This window comes from Aegilops tauschii, chromosome 6, assembly GCF_002575655.3.
Source record: "Aegilops tauschii subsp. strangulata cultivar AL8/78 chromosome 6, Aet v6.0, whole genome shotgun sequence".
In the NCBI taxonomy this organism is placed as follows: domain Eukaryota; kingdom Viridiplantae; phylum Streptophyta; class Magnoliopsida; order Poales; family Poaceae; genus Aegilops; species Aegilops tauschii.
In genome coordinates this window covers 73,181,913-73,204,896 of record NC_053040.3, presented here as the reverse complement: position 1 = coordinate 73,204,896, position 22,984 = coordinate 73,181,913, and positions in this window count along the sequence as shown.

Below are 22,984 nucleotides of genomic sequence, written 5' to 3'. Positions count from 1 at the left end.
GGTGCCCAGCAGGGGACGAGGTAAGGGAGGGAAGAAGAGAGGAGTTGGAGCACGTGGTCGCGGGAAAGGAGGTAGGGTCATTGCTAGGGTGCCTTCCTCGCCGCCACCCCCAGCTGTTTCACCCGAGCATGTGACTGCTAGGGTGTCTTCATCACTGCCACCACCAGCTGTTTCACCCGAGCACGTGACTGCTAGGGTGGACTCGTCCGAGGAGGAGGCTACATGGACTCCGGTCCACGAGCCTCGGGTCCACGGGCCTTCGGCCCACGAGACCCCGGACGAGCACACGTCTGGATGGGGTACCTGGCCGGATCAGCCTGAGGGGCCGAGTGGCCATGCTGATGATGGCGGGGAGCCAACTAATATTGAGGAGGAGGGGGGCACCGTCTACCAGCGTGGTTGTACACGGCTCCCGTCCGCGCCGGCGACCCGCGAGCAGAGGTGGTTGATTTTCCCTGATGGGGAGAGGTAAGTGCATTTAATCTTTTTGTACCTTCTGCATTCACGTTTCTTCAAATATCTAATGCATTGGCCTTGTCATGCTACAGGGGTTGGGACCACCATGAGAAGGTCTGTCGGCCCAACTCCGTCCTTGGAGTGCTTTGCCGGCAAAACTTCCCGGGGTTTGTCATGTTTCCTGGTGAGGGTCGGCTTCCAGAGCTTGGATTGAGCTGGGAGCACTACTTGGCTGCCCCGGCCCCGCCAGGTGAGATTATCGACGGTGTCTTGTGCGACACGAGGGCAGACGTGGTGATCAGAAAGTTCTGGGTAATTTCTCCTTTACACAATTAAAAATCTTCAACTAGCTAGTTATTAATTGTACTAATCAATTTTGTCTCATTTGATTGCAGACATTCTACAGGTGTGAGGAGGGATACGAGGAGGCGGCGGCAAATGTTATCGAGAACGTCTCCGAGCGCCTACTACAGAACTTACGGCACGAGGCTCGGGTGCAGGCTGTTCGAGACTACTACGCCTTGCATGGTATCAAGAAGCCCAAGCCGGCATGCCGCGAGAAGTTCCTGAGTAATGAGTAGTACATGAAGGTAATTCTTAAGGCCTTGTACTTACTTCCTTCATTTAGTAATTCATAGCTGTAGCGCTCAAGTTTCTATTTGCTAACTTAGGCGCCTCCGAGATGGTGTGCGGATCGGATGGATTGTTGGGAGGTGTTGGTCAATGAGTGGTGCTCAAAAGAATGGCTAGCCGTCCACAACGCGGCCAAGGACAAATGTGCCCAAATGGAAGGTGTGCCACACCATCAAGGCAGCTCCAACTTATATTAGTTCGGGCGGAACTGGGTATGTGGTTTGCTTCATGATTCATGCAATTCATTCATCATGCTAGCTTGAGCCCTTTAATTACTAATTTACTTTGTTTCTCTCTTTCAGGCACGCTACAATAAGGCGGATAAGGTGCCAGAGGTGTACGACCTCTATGCCATGGCCCATACTGCCTCTTACAAGAAAGTCAAGGCATTCTCTCCGTCTGACCTCGATGATGCAAACAACTTCACCAACATCTCCTCCCACGACAAGCTCGTGAAATATAGAGATCAGGGGAAGGTGAGGAAAGGGGAGGACTTTAACCCGAGCCAGGGTCCCATTGATCCAGAGCTGGTGATGATAGCTGGTGGCGGGAGGTCCCATGGCTCGATAGCCATTGGAGATGGACTTATCCGTTGTCCTAGCACTCTCCCGGAGATCAAGGCACGCCAGTCGAGATCCGCTCCTGAGATAAGGCCTCGTGAACGGCCAGTCCAACTCACCTTCAAGTTTAGTTATACGTACTCAGCTATCTTTCTCCATTACATTGTGTGCGCTTCCATCAATGATTAGAAATGCTAACGAGGAGTGGTGTTGCAGGCTGCTATACAGAGTGAGAGAGATAGAACGGAGAAACTTCTGGCGGAGGCGGCAGAGAGGCAGCGGGAGTTGGAGGAGAGGATGACAAAGATGTTGGAGGAGGAGAGGGAACGTAATGACATGCAGGCAAGGGCCATGTACAAGCTCCTTCTGGTAAGTTTCTTCTGCTCATTAGCCAAAACATTCATGTAGTGTTTGTCTCATTACTAACTAGTATGACTGAGTCGTCAAAACCAAATGTGCAGTCTGTGTGCGAGAAGTCCGGTCAGACCGCTCCGCCGATGCTAGAGATTGCTCCTGGGACCATGGTGAGTTTAATTTGAATGGACATTACTTGCTAGTCTTAACATTTGAGTGTCATCATGCTAACGAGACATTGGAAATGATCTTTGGTGCCGCGTAACTCTAGACAAGCATCGCACGATCCTTCTCTAGCTACTGGCACGAGCCAGCCCGCTCCCACACCTCCATGATCACGGCAAGTTTCTCTAGTGTTTTGCTTAACAAATGCATAAAGACCTAGACTTAGCTTTATTTCCTCCAAAATGACTTAATAAGCTTACTGACCTCCAAAACCATCCATTTTACCTAAGTTAGCTCTAAAACGATCTATACTTAGCTTTGTTTCCTCCAAAATGACCAAAGTTAGCTCTAATATGCTTAGTTAACTAGGTTTGCTCAATAATGACATGTACTTAGCTTACTTATGTCAAAAATGGCATAATTAGCTTAGTTAGCTCATAAACGATCCATTTTACCTAAGTTAGCTCTAAGATGATCCATTTTACCTTAGTTAGCTCATAAACGATCCATTTTACCTAAGTTAGCTCTAAAATGACCCATTTTACCTTAGTTAGCTCATAAATGATCCATTTTACCCAAGTTAGCTCTAAAATGACCCATTTTACCTAGGTTAGCTCCAAAACGATCCATTTTACCGAGGTTAGCTCTAAAATGACCCATTTTACCTAGGTTAGCTCCAAAATGACCCATCTTACCTAGGTTAGCTCTAAAATGATGCATTTTACCTAAGTAAGCTCATAAACGATCCATTTCACCTAGGTTAGCTCATAAACGATCCATTTCACCTAAGTTAGCTCATAAACGATCCATTTCACCTAGGTTAGCTCATAAACGATCCATTTCACCTAAGTTAGCTCACAAACGATCCATTTCACCTGGGTTAGCTCATAAACGATCCATTTCACCTAAGTTAGCTCATAAATGACCCATTTCACCTTAGTTAGCTCATAAACGATCCATTTCAACTAAGTTAGCTCATAAATGATCCATTTCACCTTAGTTATCTCATAAACGATCCATTTCAACTAAGTTAGCTCATAAATGATCCATTTCACCTAAGTTATCCATTTCACCTATGTTAGCTCATAAATGACATATATTTCTTCTGCTAGTCTTCTTCTTCTAGTCACCTTTTTCTAACTTTCTTATTTGCCATTTTGCAGATTTCATTCACTTCACGGAAGCTAGCTTGCTATGATGGAGTGCTTGTTTTTTCTTTCATTCTCTTCTAGTATTCTTCTAGCTAGCTTGCTATGATGTGTATGTGCAACTTGCTATGTATGAATGGATGAAACTATATATGTATGAACTTGCTATGTACTTGCTATGTATGAACTTGCTATGTACAATGAAACTTATGTGCTGGATATGTCATATGTTTGCTGCGAAATAGCCCTGTGAAATATATATAAACTTGTCATATATATTTGCTGTGAAAATTGTTTAATTTAAAAAAACAGAAAAAAGAGGCAATGCAGGCTCTTTGTCGTCTGCCACCGACGGCAACGGGCTCTTTGTCGTCCGCCGCGGACGGCAAAGAAGCCACGTGGCAGCCACCTGTGTTTCCTTTGAAGCTGACCCATTTGGTCAGTTTGCCAACAGTGGCAGACGGCAAAGGATCACCGCATTTGCCTACAGCGGCGGACGGCAAAGCCTTGGAGGGCCTGATACTCTTTGCCGTCAGTCGCGGACGGCAAAGATTACCGTTAGCCACCTAATGGACTAACAACGAATTTATTGTCGTCGGCTTTCTTTGCCGTCAGCCGCTGATGGCGAAGGCCCCTTTGCCGTCCGCTGCAGAAAGTAGACGGCAAAGAAGGTCTTTACCGATCCAATCTTTGCCGGCAACTGTCCAAACCCAAACCTTCCTGGGCTTTGGCCTTTCATTAAATTTGACTCTTTCCCTAGCCCACCTGAAGAAGCTTGGGCTGAGGGAACCCTTGAGGCCTGGTTCCACTGTATTGGGCCGGCAGCACCAATTAGGCAGGTTTCGTCATTTAAGGAGCTAGTCAAGGACCATTTCCCAAATTTCCAACCGAGACCATCGCTTGCCTCCTCGCATTCCACTGCACCTTCCAAATCTGCTACTTCCTCTGCTCCCACCTTGACAAGCTCGCTTGGTTCCTCCTCGTCGCCAGTGAGAGCTGTGGTAGCCGCCTCGTCGGTGGATGATCTGATGGCCAACATTCCCATCGACCCGCTCCCGTTTGTGCCAGAAGGTTTTTAGATACAAGAAATTGAGGGAAGAACTGGGGTTTCTCGTGCCATTCTTCCTCACCGCCCTCGAAGACACGAAGATTGGGTGATAGCTTCCATCCATCCACACCCTGATGAGGTATTTTCCCCTAATGTCCGAGAGGTTCTAGAGGAATTTCTTCAAGAGGATGCTCATGTTGGGTTCAGAGAGATCCAACCCTGCCCCTTTGGAGAGGCTTACGTCCAGTTCTTGCATGTGAGAGATAGAGACAGGCTCATTAGGCAGAGCCCGCATGCATTTGGAGATGTGTTTATCTCTTTTACTAAGCACAATGAGGGCAGAAACTGGCGTAGGTTCAATTTCAATAGGATTTGTTGGCTGCTGTTCATCGGTGTTCCTTTCGATTTCTGCAATACTGAAGACATTGCTGCTGCCATTTCCAAATGGGGGAGAATCATCAGCTGGGAAAGGGAGGATGCTTTGAGGGGGGAAATTCTGGTTAAAGCAAGGGTGATAGAGCTCATTGATGTACCAAAAATTATCAGGTGGTCTGAGGGAGAGAGATTTGAAGAAGAATCATGGACCAGTTTTGTTGAAGTCCTTCTGGAGGAGATGCTAGGTGGTGGGCCAGCAGATGAGGACCCTATCCCGTCGGATGGTGTGGACCCACACCCAGTTCCTCAACATGCAAATGACTTCCCAGGTTTTCAGCCTCTCCCAGTGCACAATGTTCACATTCAGAATGAGGGTTGGGATGCTTGGGAGGAACCTGTTGAGCAGGATGATCAGGAGCAGCATTGGGCTTTTCCACAGCAAGATCCAGTGGCACCATAGCAGCAGCAGGTTGAGCTTCCTGTTCAGTAGGATGATGGACACCCTAATAGCAGCATTACTACAACTATCTCTCTGTCAGATGGTCTGCTGTCTCTCACTCATTCTGCAAGTGAAGAGGTCAGTCAGGCCATGCATATTCAGCCAATGGACATGGGACTGCTGAATGTTTCTTTGGCATACCATGCTGAAGATGAAGAAGAAGATCTGTAGATGGATAACAATCTGCAGCTAAATGATGAGGAACAAAATATCTTTGAAGGACAAGTGGTTGGCTCTGTTGCTATTAACCAATCTGCTGAGATGATACCCACTGTCAAGGAAGGGGGAGAGCCATCTGCTGTGAATCAGCATAACCAGCTGCAACAGACTCAGTCAAATGAGGGGACTGCTCTTGCTCCCTTTGAACAAACTTCTGTCCCTGCTATTAACACTGTTGCTGAAGAAACACTCACATCTCCCACACAGCCATTGTCTGCATTAGATAAAGGGAAAGAAGATGTGCCAATCCCTCAGGGGGGAACATCCTCCAATTTCAGCAACAAAGGTATTTCTGGGAATAACTTAAGCTTAGTATCTTCAACTATGTTTGATTTGCACTCAATTGCTGAGAAACATGCTCTGGATATTATTGATGGTTCTCACCTAATTTCTAAAGAAGGTCTGGACCTCTGGATTCAAAACTTTGCTCCAGCAACTCAAGGAGAGAAAAAACCTTTCAAGATTGAAATACATGTAAGTTGGTTCAACTTCATAATACATCTGCTACTGACACCAGATAAGTTTGGTTGGACAATGCATCTGCTTAAGTCTGATTTATGGAAACTGCTTACTGATAACTGTGACAATGAAGAGACTATCGTCTTCCATATTCCTGATGGCTGCATAAATTCACAGGCTCCAACATGTAAGGAGATCTTCTAGGGTGTGGGCAAAGAAAATGAAGGGATAAGCCCAGCTGCACACTCTTCAAGTGGAGCTGGTAGCCCCCTGCAGCATGCGTCTCCCAACAAAATCATTCTGCTGCCCCCTGGAGAAGCCACATCTAAGAAAAGAAGAGAGAAAGAGCCACTGGTTGAAACTCAGGTAAGAAGAAGTGATAGAATTAAGATGGATAACAATGGTTATAGGAGGAAAATTTGTGATACTCAATCTTGCTTACCATGCGATGCCATTCCTCCAGTTATTCAAAATAAAGTGGTTAAGAACCTAACCAAATCTTTCTTTAAGGTGGCTGAAGATGAACTCCGAGAGAAGTTATCCAAGAGGCCCAAGAAGAAGGAGCAAGAGGAGGTGGCCAAGGTGCCCAAGGCCACTGGATCTGGAACTCAACCAAACTTTGCATGATGATAGGGTGCTTTAATAGTTATAGGCCCTGCTGCTACATAATGCTGTGTTATTATCTTCAGACTGTCTGTGCTATGTGTAATGGGTTTAGCAGCTTTTGTAATCTGGTGAACCATGGCCCTGTGAGGCAACTTTTGTTTGAACCTGAGTTATGCCACTTCAGTAAAACTGCTGGGATTAAGCTACTTGAGAGAATTGCTATGATATCCTTCCTAGTTATGTTGAAATGGTTGCTAATGATCTCTCATTTATGGATGTTGCATACTCAAGTTCTCTGCACTCTTGCTACACAACTATGCTTACAAACTCCATGCACTATTCAGGAGGTTATCAAGGGATGGACCTTGATACAACACTATAAATTCTTACAGTTTAATAATGAATAACACCAGATCCTGGAACATTCTTAATTGGAATATTAGAGGTATTAATGCACAAGACAAATGGCTGGCTATTAGGCAAAAAGTGGAGGAAAGTGCTGCTGGAGTAGTGTGTATCCAAGAAACAAAGAGAGAGAATTTTGATCTTGCCTACATTCACAACTTTTGCCCTCAAAGATTCAATAAATTTGAATTCCTGCCTTCTATTGGGGCCTCTGGTGGCATTCTGACTGCCTGGAATGGTTCTATGTTCACAGGAGAACTACTTTTTCAGAACAAATTCTCTCTTTCAATTCAATTCACCTGTAATATTTCTGCAAACAAGTGGATTCTCTCAAACATATATGGGCCTTGCAGACATGAGGAAAAGATTGAATTTATTGACTGGTTTAGCAATATTCAAATGCCAAATGAAGTGGATTGGATAGTCATGGGTGATTTTAATTTCATCAGGTCACCAGAGAATAGAAACAAACCAGGAGGAGATGTCAATGAGATGCTTTTATTTAATGAGGCAATCAGTAACCTGGGATTGATTGAATTACCTTTGAAAGGAAGACAGTACAGCTGGAGCAACATGCAGGACTCCCCTCTCCTTGAAAAGTTGGATTGGTTCTTCACCTCTGCGGCCTGGATGACTAGTTACCCTAACTCCATGGCCCTTCCCCTGGCAAAACCTATCTCTGATCACCTTCCATGCATGATCAAGATTTGCACAAATATTCCAAAGTCCAAGGTATTCAGATTTGAAAACTTTTGGTTAAAACACAGCTCTTTTAAACAAGTGGTACAATCAGCTTGGAATATTCCAGTGGGTTTTACTGATCAGGCTAAAAAGATTAATGCCAAATTAAAAAACCTCAGAAGAGCTCTGAAGTTGTGGGCTAGAAGTCTATCTTGCTTGAAAAAACAAATTGAGGAACTCAATGCCTGCATATTTTTTTGGGACTTGATTGAAGAATTCAGGAACCTTTCTTTATTTGAGGCCAACTACAGAACTATGCTTAAGGAGTACTTATTGACTGTTCTTAATAATCAGAAGATTTATTGGAAGCAGAGAGGGAAAATTAAAGGTGTTAAGTTTGGGGATGAAAACACCAAGTTTTTCCACACAAATGCTTCCATTAATCATAGGCATAATAAAATTGCAATGTTGTTGAATAAGGACCAAGTGGAAGTTACAGATCATGAAGGAAAAGCTGCAATTTTATGGGAAGCTTTCAGAGACAGATTGGGGCAATCTACTGGACACACAATGCATTTTGATCTCCATGATCTTTATGATCACACAATTGATCCTCAAGTTTTTATTCAATTAGAGGAACAGTTCACCAAGGAGGAGATTGAGGAGGTGGTCAAAAATCTACCAATTGATAAGTCCCCAGGTCCAGATGGTTTCAACAATGAGTTCATTAAAGCTTGCTGGGATATTATTAAGGAAGATGTTATTGATCTAATCATGGCCTTCCATGCTGGTACTGTGAACCTAGAGAGTATAAATACTTCCTACATTACACTAATTCCAAAAAAAGAAGTTCCTCTCACACCAAATGATTTCAGGCCTATCTCTTTGTTAAATGGGGTGCTTAAGATCATCACAAAACTGCTGGCCAACAGACTACAAAAAATAATTCTGAAATTGGTTCACATCAACCAATATGGTTTCCTCAAGGACAAAGTGATTCAAGACTTCCTAGGATGGGCATATGAATATATACACCAATGCCATAGAGGAAATGTTGGTAATTAAGCTGGATTTTGAAAAGGCTTTTGAAACAATTGAACATCAAGCAATCATTGAGATTTTCAGAGCAAAAGGGTTTGGGGATAAATGGATTTCATGGATGCAGATGCTCTTTTCTACTGCCTCTTCTGCTGTCATGTTAAATGGAGTGCCTGGGAAGAAATTTTACATTAAGAGAGGAGTGAGACACGGAGATCCTTACTCTCCCCTAATCTTTGTTCTTGCTGCTGACTTGCTACAGACTATTTTGAACAGGGCCATGAGACTAAATCTTATTACATCTCCACTACATGTCACCTCTTGCCCAGATTTCCCAATTGTTCAGTATGCTGATGATACTTTGGTCATCATGCAAGCAAATGCCAGACACTTGATTTGTCTTAAAGCTCTTTTAAATACATTTGCCTCAGCAACCGGTCTTAAGGTCAATTATGCAAAATCTGTAATGGTACCTACGAACATTGAGGAAGACAGAGTGGACATTTTCACTAACACACTGCATTGTGCTAGGGGACAATTCCCTTTTACATACTTGGGGCTACCTTTGGGTATTCATAAACCAACAGTGGAGCAGTGTCTTCCACTAGTTAACAGAATTACAAAAAGACTTGCAGGCCTTTCTATCTTCATGACACAAGCAGGGAAAGTTCTTTTAGTCAAATCAATGCTTTCTTCCTTATCTGTCTTCTTCATGAGCTGTTTGGACATCCCTGTAACAATTAAGAAGCAGATCATCAAATATTTGAGGCACTGTCTATGGAGGAGCTCTGAGATGGAGGATAGAAGACCAGCTTTGGTGGCTTGGCACACAGTTTGCAGACCAAAAAATCAGGGAGGACTGGGCATACTGGATACATACACTCACAACAAAACCCTTCTAATGAAGAACCTGCACAAATTCTTCAAAAGACATGATATACCTTGGGTACAATTAATTTGGGAAACTTATTATTCTGATGGGTAACTTCCAGGAAATAACATGATTGGCTCTTTCTGGTGGAAATCAAACCTGGCTCTTATGGATCAATACAAAGCAATGGCAAGATGTAATGTGGGAGATGGTAGGACAGCTTTTTTCTGGGATGACCTGTGGCACACATCCATTTTCAAACATACATACCACCACCTCACTCCTTTGTCAGAAATCCACATGTTACTGTCCAAGCAGTAATCAACACTGAATACTTACAGGACTTGTTTCATTTACCACTCACAACTGAAGCTTATGAGGAATTCTTGCAAGTGGAAGACATATGCATCCAAACAAGGCAATATGAACATATAGGTTCTCTGGACACCTGGAGTTACATTTGGGGAAATGAATTCTATTCATCAATCAAGGCATACAAAGTACTGATTGGACACAAGCAAGTCCCACCACACTTCAATTGGGTTTGGAATTGCTCCTGTCAGCCAAAGCATAAGGTGTTCTTTTGGAAATTACTTCATGATAGAGTAAATACAAGGAACCTACTCAGGAGAAAAAACTTTGTGCTGGAAGTTTACAATTGTGCTGTTAGAGACTGTCAACAGGAAGAAACTCTACATCATCTTTTTTGGGGCTGTCCTTTTGCACAGCAATGCTGGGATTACATCTGTCCTACTAGAACTCCAAATTTATCAGTCCTCGAAGCTTTTCAAGATCTTAAGAATAAGCTGCATTTTCCATTCTTTACGGAGATCATCATTCTTGGATCATGGGCCATTTGGATAACCAGAAATAACAAGATATTTGAGAATATTGCTCCAACTTTCCAGGGATGGAAGTTCATATATCTAGAGGAGCTCAAACTACTGAAATATAGAATGAAGCTAAAGCATGAGAGAATGTTCTCTACCTGGTTGGATTCTTTGTTGTAATCTCCTTTCCTTTTTTCCTGCTATAGGGTTTTTTGCTAGTTTCTCTTAATGTTTTCTCTCTTTTATTTCTTCTTCTGTTTGTTCTAGGGCTTACCTCAAGCCCTTAAGACTACTATGCTTAGTTTATTTTAATAAAAGTTGCAGTGGGGTGTTTATGCTACGGTTTATAGTCAAAAAAAAAATCTTTGCCGGCGCCTTTTGCCGTCCGCGGCAGACGGCAAAGGCCTTTGTCGTCCGCCATCCATGCCTTTGCCGTCTGCCTTGGCGGATGGCAAAGTAGCTGATTCCTGTAGTGTAAGTTTGATTGTGTTAAATCTTTTATGGATACCGATGCTTCCGTGAATTTAGCACTAAATATGGACTTGACTCTGAGATAGTAGCTTCTTTCTGTGAATCATTTGCTACTCATGTTGATCTCCCTAAGGAGAAGTGGTTTAAATATAATCCTCCCATTGAAGTAAAAATAGTCGCACATATTAAAGTTGAAGAAAAGACTATCACTTATAATGATCCTATTGTTCCTACAGCTTATGTTGAGAAACCACCTTTCCCTATTAGAATAAAGGATCATGCTAAAGCTTCAACTATAGTCAACAAATGTAACATTAGGACACCCAAACCCCCTGAACAAATTAAAGTTGAAGCTAATATTGCTATGGTTAAAGATCTCTTGGCTAATAATATTGATGGGCATGTTATTTATTTCTGTGAGGAAACTGCTAGAATTGCTGAACCTGATGCTAAAGATAAACATAGACCCGTTGTAGGCATGCCTGTTATTTCTGTTAAAATAGGAGATCATTGTTATCATGGCTTATGTGATATGGGTGCTAGTGCTAGTGCAATACCTCATTCTTTATACGACGAAATTATGCATGATATTGCGCCCGCTGAGTTAGAAGGCATTGATGTTACAATTAAGCTTGCCAATAGAGATACTATATCACCGATTGGGATTGTTAGAGATGTTGAAGTCTTGTGTGGGAAGGTTAAATATCCTGCTGATTTTCTTGTTCTTGGTTCCCCACAATATAGCTTTTGTCCCATTATATTTGGTAGACCCTTCTTGAACACTGTTAATGCTAGGATAGACTGCGAAAAGGATGTTGTTACTATTGGTTTAGGGGATATTACTCATGAGTTTACTTTTGCTAAATTTCGTAGACAACCCCGTGATGAGGAATTGCCTAGTAAGGATGAAATTATAGGTCTTGCTTCTATTGTCGTGCCTCCTAATGATCCTTTAGAACAATATTTGCTCGACTATGAAAATGATATGTTTATGAATGAAAGACGGGAAATACATGAAGTATTCTTTAAACAGGGACCTATTCTGAAACACAACTTGCCTGTTGAAATCCTAGGGGATCCTCCTCCACCCAAGGGTGATCCCGTGTTTGAGCTTAAACCATCACCTGATACTCTTAAATATGCTTATCTTGATGAAAAGAAGATATATCATGTTATTATTAGTGCTAACCTTTCAGAGAAGGAGGAAGAGAAATTGTTGAAAACTCTCAAGAAGCACCGTGCTGCTATTGGATATACTCTTGATGATCTTAAGGGCATTAGTCCCACTCTCTGTCAACACAAAATAAATTTGGAGAAAGACGCCAAACCAGTTATTGATCACCAACGACGGCTAAATCGTAAGATGAAAGAAGTGGTAAGAAAGGAAATATTAAACCTCCTTGAGGCAGGTATAATTTATCCCGTTGCTGATAGTCAGTGGGTAAGTCATGTCCTTTGTGTCCCTAAGAAGGGAGCTATTATTGTCGTTCCTAATGATAAAGATGAATTGATCCCACAAAGAATTGTTACAGGTTATAGGATGGTAATTGATTTCCGCAAACTAAATAAGGCTACTAAAAAGATCATTACCCTTTGCCTTTTATTGATCAAATGCTAGAAAGATTATCCAAACATACACATTTTTGCTTTCTAGATGGTTAGTCTGGTTTCTCTCAAATACCTGTGTCAACTGAGGATCAAGAAAAGACCACTTTTACTTGCCCTTTCGGTACTTTTGCTTACAGACGTATGCCTTTTGGTTTATGTAATGCACCTGCTACCTTTCAAAGATGCATGATGGCTATATTCTCTGACTTCTGTGAAAAGATTTGTGAGGTTTTCATGGATGATTTCTCCGTTTATGGATCCTCTTTTGAAGATTGCTTGAGCAACCTTGATCGAGTTTTGCAGAGATGTGAAGAAACTAATCTTGTCTTAAATTGGGAGAAATGCCACTTTATGGTTAACGAAGGCATTGTCTTGGGGCATAAATTTTTTGAAAGAGGTATTGAAGTTGATAAAGCTAAATTTGATGCTATTGAAAAGATGCCATGTCCCAAGGACATCAAAGGTATAAGAAGTTTTCTTGGTCATGCCGGTTTTTATAGGAGGTTCATTAAGGACTTCTCAAAAATTTCTCGGCCTCTGACTAATCTATTACAAAAAGATATACCTTTTGTCTTTGATGATGATTGTGTAGAAGCATTTGAAATACTTAAGAAAGCTTTGATTTCTGCACCTATCGTTTAGCCACCTGATTGGAATTTACCCTTCGAAATTATGTGTGATGCTAGCGATTATGCTGTAGGTGCTGTCCTAGGAAAAAGAGTTGATAAGATGCTAAATGTTATCCAATATGCTAGTAAAACTCTAGATGGTGCCCAGAGAAATTATGCTACTACTGAAAAAGAATTTTTAGCAGTTGTATTTGCTTGTGATAAGTTCATACCTTATATTGTTGATTCTAAAGTAACTATTCACACTAATCATGCTGCTATTAAATATCTTATGGAAAAGAAAGATGCTAAACCTAGACTAATTAGATGGGTTCTCCTACTACAAGAATTTGATTTGCATATTATTGATAGAAAGGGAGCTGAGAACCCCGTTGCAGACAACTTGTCTAGGTTAGAGAATGTTCTTGATGACCCACTACCTATTGATGATAGCTTTCCTGATGAACAATTAGCTGTCATAAATGCTTCTCGTACTGCTCCATGGTATGCTGATTATGCTAATTACATTGTTGCTAAATTTATACCGCCTAGTTTTACATACCAGCAAAAGGAAAAGTTTTTCTATGATTTGAGACATTACTTCTGGGATGACCCACACCTTTATAAAGAAGTAGTAGATTGTGTTATTAGGCGTTGTATACCTGAGCATGAACAGGAACAGATCCTACACAAGTGTCACCCTGAGGCTTATGGAGAGCACCACGCTGGAGATAGAACTGCACATAAGGTATTGCAATCCGGTTTTTATTGGCCTACTCTCTTTAAGGATGCTCGTAAGTTTGTCTTGTCTTGTGATGAATGTCAAAGAATCGGTAATATTAGTAGACGTTAGGAAATGCCCATGAATTATTCACTTGTTATTGAACCATTTGATGTTTGGGGCTTTGATTATATGGGACCGTTTCCTTCCTCTAATGGATATACGCATACTTTAGTTGCTGTTGATTACGTTACTAAGTGGGTAGAAGCTATTCCAACTAGTAGTGCTGATCATAACACCTCTATTAAGATGCTTAAATAAGTTATTTTTCCGAGGTTTGGAGTCCCTAGATATTTGATGACTGATGGTGGTTCACATTTTATTCATGGTGCCTTTCGTAAAATGCTTGCTAAGTATGATGTTAATCATAGAATTGCATCTCCATATCACCCACAATCGAGTGGCCAAGTAGAATTCAGTAATAGAGAGCTCAAATTAATTTTTCAAAAGACTATTAATAGATCTAGAAAGAATTGGTCCAAGAAACTTGATGATGCATTATGGGCCTATAGAACTGCATATAAAAATCCTATGGGTATGTCTCCATATAAAATGGTTTATGGAAAGGCATGTCACTTACCTCTAGAACTAGAACATAAGGCATATTGGGCTATTAAAGAGCCCAATTATGATTTCAAACTTGCCGGTGAGAAGAGGCTTTTTGACATTAGCCCACTTGATGAATGGAGAACCCAGGCCTATGAGAATGCCAAATTGTTTAAGGAAAAAGTTAAAATATGGCATGACAAAAGGATACAAAAGCGTGAGTTTAATGTAGGTGATTATGTGTTGCTATTCAACTATCGTTTAAGATTTTTTGCAGTAAAACTTCTCTCAAAATGGGAAGGTCCTTACGTTATCGAGGAGGTCTATCGTTCCGGTGACATAAAAATCAACAACTTCGAAGGCACAAATCCGAAGGTGGTGAACGGTCAAAGAATCAAACATTATATCTCAGGTAATCCTATAAATGTCGAAACTAATGTTATTGAAACCGTAACCCCGGAGGAATACATAAGGGACACTTTCCAGAATGTTTCAGACTCCGAAAAGGAATAGGTATGTGGTACGGTAAGTAAACCGACTCCAAAACAGTTCTAATGGCAATTTTTCTCCGTTTTGGAATATTTAAGAAAATAGGAAATTAAGAAGTAGTCCGGGAAGAACACGAGGCTTCCACGAGGGTGGAGGGCGCGCCCCCTGCCTCGTGGGCACCTCGTGTGCTCTCCGGACTCTGTTTTCTTGCACGATATTCTTTTGGTCGGTAAAAAATCATTATATAATCTCCCGAAGGTTTTGACCACCGTATCATGCAAATACCCTCTGTTTTTGTTTAGAGCTGTTTCTGTTGCAGATTTAGAGCAAGATGTCATCTCAGGACTCCGACGGAGAGAGCTATGTCTCACATCTCATTGCTGACCCAAAGACCTATGGGGGTCTATCTCCTTGTGGTCGAACTACGGATGATGAGGAGGATGCTCATTCGAGGAGGATCAAAGATTCAAGTTCATAGGAGGAGGATGTTCCTCTACCTCAACCCGGGGATATGCACGTGAAGTTCAAGAAGTCTAGTCTCCCTAAGAGGGCTAAACTGTCTAACAACCGATCTATTCCTTCTCGTTTTCGGTAGAAAAGCAAAGGGATTTATGTGACAAGATTTTGAAGCTGGAATCTGAGGTCGATGATTTGAAGGAGGTAATTTCTCTTCTCAATTACAATATGAAAAAGCTAAAGGCACAGTTATCTTCATCATCAACAACCCCATCACCACCACTTCCGAGGAAGGATACATAATCACATGGGTATGGGCACTCCCCTTGGCAGCTGCCAAGCTTGGGGGAGGTGCCCCGATATCGTATCACCATCACACTCCTGACTTTACTGTATTTCTTAGTTCGATCCTTTTAGTAATATCTTGATCTAGTAGAATAATTTTAGTATGATCTAGTTGTGAGTTTTGCTTTATGATCCTTCTGTGTAATCGAGTCCGTGACCTATATATAATAAAGATTAGTGTTGAGTCAAGGGCTTGATTATCTTGCTATGATATTGAGTGAATAAAATAAAAAGAAACAATAAAAAGAAACAAAGAGATCATATTGATCTTATGAAGAGTAATGACTTCACATATAAAGAGTATGATGCATAAAAGTTGTTGAAAGTTGACAAACATAGCTTTGGTCATCGTTGCAATTAATAGGAAGTAATAAAGAAAGAGAGGTTCCACATATAAATATACTATCTTGGACATCTTTTATGATTGTGAGCACTCATTAAAATATGACATGCTAAAGAGTTGATGTTGGACAAGGAAGACAACTTAATGGCTTATGTTTTCTTATATCCGAAATAAAGTATATTGTCATGGATCATCCAACATGTTGAGCTTGCCTTTCCCTCTCATGCTAGCCAAATTCTTTGCACCAAGTACAAATACTACTTGTGCTTCCAAATATCCTCAAACCCAGTTTTGCCATGAGAGTCCACCATACCTACCTATGGATTGAGTAAGATCCTTCAAGTAAGTTGTCATCGATGCATGCAATAAAAATTGCTCTCTAAATATGTATGATTTATTAGTGGGGAGAAAATAAGCTTTATACGATCTTGTGATATGGAAGAAATAAAAGCACGAACTGCATAATAAAGGTCCATATCACAAGTGGCAATATAAAGTGACGTTCTTTTGCATTAAGATTTCGTGCATCCAACCATGAAAGTGCATGAAAACCTCTACTTCCCTCTGCGAAGGGCTTATCTTTTACTTTTTTCTTATTCCTTATGCAAGAGTCATGTTGATCTTCACCTTTCCTTTTTACATTTTATCCTTTGGCAAGCACATTGTGCTGGAAAGATGCTGATATATATATCCAATTGGATATTGATACATCTCCAACGTATCTATAATTTTTGATTGTTCCATGCTATATTATATTCTGTTTTGGATGTTTAATGGGCTTTATTATACACTTTTATATTATTTTTGGGACTAACCTATTAACCGGAGGCCCAGCCCGAATTGCTATTTTTTTTGCCTATTTCAGTGTTTCGAAGGAAAGAAATATCAAACGGAGTCCAAACGGCATGAAACCTTCGGGAACGTGATTTTCTGAACAAACGTGATCCAGAGGACTTGGAGTGGACGTCAAGCAACCGACGAGGAAGCCACGAGGCAGGGGGGCACGCCTACCCCCTGGGCGCGCCCTCCACCCTCGTGGGCCCCTCGTAGGTCCCCTGACCGACCTCCTTCGCCTATATATACTCATATACCCAGGAAACATCAGAGACGGAGGAAAAACTCTATTTCCACGACCGCAACCTTCTGTACCCGTGAGATCCCATCTTGGGGCCTTTTCCGGCGCTCCGCCGGAGGGGTCATTGATCACGGAGGGCTTCTACATCAACACCATAGCCTCTCCGGTGATGTGTGAGTAGTTTACTTCAGACCTTCGGGTTCATAGTAATTAGCTAGATGGCTTCTTCTCTCTCTTTGGATCTCAATACAAAGTTCTCCTCGATTCTCTTGGAGATCTATTTGATGTAACTCTTCTTTTTGCGGTGTGTTTGTCGAGATCCGATGAATTGTGGGTTTATGATCAAGATTATCTATGAACAATATTTGAGTCTCCTCTGAATTCTTTTATGTATGATTGGTTATCTTTGCAAGTCTCTTCGAATTATCAGTTTGGTTTGGCCTACTAGATTGATCTTTCTTGCAATAGGAGAAGTGCTTACCTTTGGGTTCAATCTTGCGGTGCTCGATCCCAGTGACAGTAGGGGAAACAACACGTATTGTATTGTTGCCATCGAGGATAAAAAGATGGGGTTTATATCATATTGCATGAGTTTATCCCTCTACATCATGTCATCTTGCTTAAAGCGTTACTCTGTTCTTATGAACATAATACTCTAGATGCATGCTTGATAGCGGTCGATCTGTGGAGTAATAGTAGTAAATGCAGGCAGGAGTCGGTCTACTTGTCACGGACGTGATGCCTATATACATGATCATACCTAGATATTCTCATAACTATGCTCAATTCTATCAATTGCTTGACAGTAATTTGTTTACCCACCGTAATACTTATGCTATCTTGAGAGAAGTCACTAGTGAAATCTATGCCCCCCGGGTCTATTTTCCATCATATTAATCGTCCGTTAACTAGCTATTTCTTTTACTATTTATTTTGCTTTCTTTACTTTTACTCTTTATCACAAAAATACCAAAAATATTATCTTATCATCTCTATCAGATCTCACTCTCGTAAGTGACCGTGAAGGGATTGACAACCCCTTTATCGCGTTGGTTGCGAGGTTCTTATTTGTTTGTGTAGGTGCGTGGGACTCGAGCGTGGTCTCCTACTGGATTGATACCTTGGTTCTCAAAACCTGAGGGAAATACTTACGCTACTTTACTGCATCACCCTTTCCTCTTCAAGGGAAAACCAACACAGTGCTCAAGAGGTAGCAAGAAGGATTTCTGGCGCCGTTGCCTGGGAGTCTACGCACAAGTCAAGACATACCAAGTACCCATCACAAACTCTTATCCCTCGCATTACATTATTTGCCATTTGCCTCTTGTTTTCCTCTCCCCCACTTCACCCCTGCCGTTTTATTCGCCTCTTTTTTGCTTGCCTCTTGTTTGCTTCTGTGTTGGATTGCTTGCTTGTCACGATGGCTCAAGACAATACTAAATTGTGTGACTTTACCAATACCAACAACAATGATTTTCTTAGCACTCCGATTGCTCCTATTACCGATGCTGAATTTTGTGAAATTAATGCTGCCTTGCTGAATCTTGTCATGAAAGATCAATTCGCCGGCCTTCCTAGTGAAGATGTCGCTACCCATCTAAATAGCTTTGTTGATTTGTGTGATATGCAAAAGAAGAAAGATGTGGACAATGATATTGTTAAATTGAAGCTATTTCCTTTTTCGCTTAGAGATCGTGCCAAAACTTGGTTTTCGTCTTTGCCTAACAATAGTATTGATTCATGGAATAAATGCAAAGATGCTTTTATCTCTAAGTATTTTCCTCCCGCTAAGATCATCTCTCTTAGAAACGATATTATGAATTTTAAGCAACTTGATCATGAACATGTTGCACAAGCTTGGGAGAGGATGAAATTAATGATATGTAATTGCCCTACTCATGGTTTGAATTTGTGGATGATTATACAAAAAATTTATGCCGGATTGAATTTTGCTTCTAGAAATCTTTTAGATTCGGCCGCGGGAGGCACTTTTATGGAAACCACTTTAGGAGAATCTACTCAACTCCTAGATAATATTATGGTTAATTATTCTCAATGGCATACCGAAAGATCTACTAGTAAAAAAGTGCATGCGATAGAAGAAATTAATGTTTTGAGTGGAAAGATGGATGAACTTATGAAATTGTTTGCTAATAAGAGTGTTCCTTCCGAGCCTAATGATATGCCTTTGTCTACCTTGATTGAGAATAATAATGAATCTATGGATGTGAATTTTGTTGGTAGGAATAATTTTGGTAACAACGCTTATAGAGGAAACTTTAATCCTAGGCCGTTCCCTAGTAATTCCTCTAATAAATATGGTAATTCCTACAACAATTCTTATGGAAATTTTAATAAGTTGCCCTCTGATTTTGAGACTAGAGTTAAAGAGTTTATGAATTCGCAAAAGAATTTCAATACTTTGCTTGAAGAAAAATTTCTTAAAGTTGACGAATTGGCTAAGAACCACTAGGACGCGTGCTAAGAAAGATTGCTTTGTAAAAGCGTGTTCTTCTAATTTCTACGAGAATAAAGATGAAGATCTAAAAGTTATTGATGTGTCCCCTATTAAATCTTTGTTTTGCAATATGAATCTTGATAATGATGGGACTGGAGATGAGTCAACTTTAGTTAGAAGGCGTCCCAAAAATTCGGAGTTTTTAGATCTTGATGCAAAATTTGGTAAAAGTGGGATTGAAGAGGTCAAAACTTTAGATATCAATGAACCCACTATCTTGGATTTCAAGGAATTTAATTATGATAATTGCTCTTTGATAGATTGTATTTCCTTGTTGCAATCCATGCTAAATTCTCCTCATGCTTATAGCCAAAATAAAGCTTTTACTAAACATATCATTGATGCTTTGATGCAATCTTATGAAGAAAAACTTGAGTTGGAAGTTTCTATCCCTAGAATACTTTATGATGAATGGGAACCTACAATTAAAATTAAAATTAAAGATCATGAATGCTATGCTTTGCGTGATTTGGGTGCTAGTGTTTCCACGATTCCAAAAACTTTATGTGATTTGTTAGGTTTCCGCGAAATTGATGATTGTTCTCTAAACTTGCACCTTGAAAATTCCACTATTAAGAAACCTATGGGAAGAATTGATGATGTTCCTATTGTTTCAAATAGGAACTATGTGCCCGTAGATTTCATTGTTCTTGATATAGATTGCAATCCTTCATGTCCTATTATTCTTGGTAGACCTTTCCTTAGAACGATTGGTGCAATTATTGATATGAAGGAAGGAAATATTAGATTCCAATTTCCATTAAGGAAAGGTATGGAACACTTTCCTAGAAAGAAAATAAAATTACCTTATGAATCTATTATGACAGCCACTTATGGATTGCCTCCCAAAGATGGCAATACCTAGATCTATCCTTGCTTTTACGCCTAGCTAAGGGCGTTAAACGATAGCGCTCGTTGGGAGGCAACCCAATTTTATTTTAGTTTTTTGCTTTTTTACTTCTGTTTAGGATTAAATCTTTGATCTAGCTTCTGGTTAGATGTGTTTTTATGTTTTAATTAGTGTTTGTGCCAAGTAAAACCTATAGGATCTTCTTGGATGATAGTTATTTGATCTTGCTGAAAATTCCAGAAAGTTTCTGTTCACGAAAACAATTGTTACAAATCACAAGAACGTGATAAAATACTGATTCCAATTGAAGAATATCAATAAACAAATTATCTAGGTCTTCCTATTTTGGTGGAATTTTTGGAGTTCCAGAAGTTTGCGTTAGTTACAGATTACTACAGACTGTTCTGTTTTTGACAGATTCTGTTTTTCGTGTGTTGTTTGCTTATTTTGATGAATCTATGGCTAGTAAAAGAGTTTATAAACCATAGAGAAGTTGGAATACAGTAGGTTTAACACCAATATAAATAATGAATGAGTTCAACACAGTACCTTGAAGTGGTGTTTTGTTTTCTTTCGCTAACGGAGCTCACGAGATTTTCTGCTAAGTTTTGTGTTGTGAAGTTTTCAAGTTTTGGGTAAGGATTTGATGGATTATGGAACAAGGAGTGGCAAGAGCCTAAGCTTGGGGATGCCCAAGGCACCCCAAGTAAATCCAAGGACACCAAAAAGCCAAAGCTTGGGGATGCCCCGGAAGGCATCCCCTCTTTCGTCTTCGTCCATCGGTAACTTCTATATTTTTATTCACCACATGATATGTGTTTTGCTTGGAGCGTCTTGTATGATTTGAGTCTTTGCTTTTAGTTTACCACAATCATCCTCGCTGTACACACCTTTTGAGAGACACACACATGATTCGGAATTTATTAGAATACTCTATGTGCTTCACTTATATCTTTTGAGCTATATAGTTTTTGCTCTAGTACTTCACTTATATTTTTTAGAGCACGGCGGTGGTTTGTTTTATAGAAACTATTGTTCTCTCATGCTTCACTTATATTATTTTGAGAGTCCTACAAAACAGCATGGTAATTTGCTTTAATTTTGAAATTAGTCCTAATTTGATAGGCATCCAAGATTAGTAAAAACTTTCTTATAAGTGCGTTGAAAACTAAGAGAAGTTTGATGCTTGATAATCATTTTGAGATATGAAGATGGTGATATTAGAGTCATGCTAGTTGAGTGGTTATGAATTTTAGAAATACTTGTGTTAAAGTTTGTGATTCCCGTAGCATGCACGATGGTGAACCGTTATGTGATGAAGTTGGAGCATGATTTATTTATTGATTGTCTTCCTTATGAGTGGCGGTCGGGGACGAGCGATGGTCTTTTCCTACCAATATATCCCCCTGGGAGCATGCGCGTAATACTTTGTTTTGATAACTAATAGATTTTTGCAACAAGTATATGATTTCTTTTGACTAATGTTGAGTCCATGGATTATACGCACTCTCTCCCTTCCACCATTGCTAGCCTCTCTAATACCGCGCACCTTTTCGCCGGTATCATACACCACCATATACCTTCCCCAAAACAGCCACCATACCTACCTATCATGGCATTTCCATAGTCATTCCGAGATATATTGCCATGCAACTAACCAACGTTCCGTTTACTATGACAGGCTCCGTCATTGTCATATTGCTTTGCATGATCATGTAGTTGACATCGTATTTGTGGCAAAGCCACCGTTCATAATTTTCATACATGTCACTCTTGATTCATTGCATATCCCGGTACACCGCCGGAGGCATTCACATAGAGTCATATTTTGTTCTAAGTATTGAGTTGTAATACTTGAGTTGTAAGTAAATAAAAGTATGATGATCATCATTATTAGAGCATTGTCCCAAGTGAGGAAAGGATGATGGAGACTATGATTCCCCCATAAGTCGGGATGAGACTCTGGACTAAATAAAAAAAAGAGGCCATAAAAAAGAAAGAGAAAAGGCCCAACTAAAAAAAGAGAGAAAAGAGAGAACGGACAATGCTACTATCCTTTTTCCACACTTGTGCTTCAAAGTAGCACCATGATCTTTATGATAGAGAGTCTCTTGATTTGTCACTTTCATTTAGTAGTGGGAATTTTTCATTATAGATTGATGTGAGACTATCTTCTCCTTTTTGTCTTCTCCACAACCACCATTCTATTCCACATATAGTGCTATGTCCATGGGTCACGCTCATGTATTGCGTGAAGATTGAAAAAGTTTGAGAACACAAAAAGTATGAAACAATTGCTTGGCTTGTCATCGGGGTTGTGCATGATTAAAATATTTTGTGTGGTGAAGATAGAGCATAGCCAGACTATATGATTTTGTAGGGATAACTTTCTTTGGCCATGTTATTCTGAGAAGACATGATTCCTTTATTAGTACGCTTGAAGTATTATTACTTTTATGTCAATATTAAACTTTTATCTTGAATCTTTCGGATCTGAATATTCATACCACAAATAAGAGAATTACATTGAAAATTATGCTAAGTAGC